Below are 818 nucleotides of genomic sequence, written 5' to 3'. Positions count from 1 at the left end.
TGTTGCATTGTGGTAAACTGTGGTCAATGTCATGAGACAAAGTATATGTGAACCACTGTATGGAAAGTGAATTTGCTCTGTAAATCTTCACCCAAAACACAATAATAATAATTATAATAATAATAAAGGTAAAAAACAAACAGTTGACCATAATGATATGGATGGAGTAAAGCTTTTTGGATCTTCATTTGATGATGGGGCATAACTCAAAATGAGAAGAAACAGTGCAAGTGTCCATTAAAAATCGGAATATAGTGTGTATGAACTGCTGTATGGAAAATGAATTTGCTCTGTAAATATTCACCCAAATCACAATTAAAAAAAAAAAAAAATCAGAACATGGAATGTACAGTATATGAATATAGGAAAACTGGAAGCTGTGAAAAATGAAATGTAATGCATAAAGAGTGATATCCTAGGCATTAATGACCTGAAAGGTACTGGTATTGGCCATTTTGTATCAGGCAAACATCTGGTCAACTATGCCTGGAATGACAAAATGAAGAGGAATGTCATTGCTTTCTTTGTTAAAAACAACGTTTTAAGATCAATCCTGTAGTAACAATGCTATCATTGATAAGGTAATATCCATACACATTCAAGAAGATCAGTTAATATAACTATTATTCAAATGTATGCACAAATTATTAAAGACAAACAAGAAGAAATTGAAGATTTTTACCCATTTCTACAGTCTGAAATTGACAAAACATGCAATCAAGCTGTATTGATTGGTGATTGGAATATGAAAGTAGGAAACAAAGAAGCAGCAAAACAAAACCAAACACTGCCATTGAGTCGTTTCCAACTCACAGCAA

The sequence above is a fragment of the Orycteropus afer genome, unplaced genomic scaffold (assembly GCF_000298275.1).
Source record: "Orycteropus afer afer isolate SDZICR_OR568_19922 unplaced genomic scaffold, OryAfe1.0 scaffold00187, whole genome shotgun sequence".
In the NCBI taxonomy this organism is placed as follows: Eukaryota; Metazoa; Chordata; class Mammalia; order Tubulidentata; family Orycteropodidae; genus Orycteropus; species Orycteropus afer.
This window is presented reverse-complemented; position numbering follows the sequence as displayed.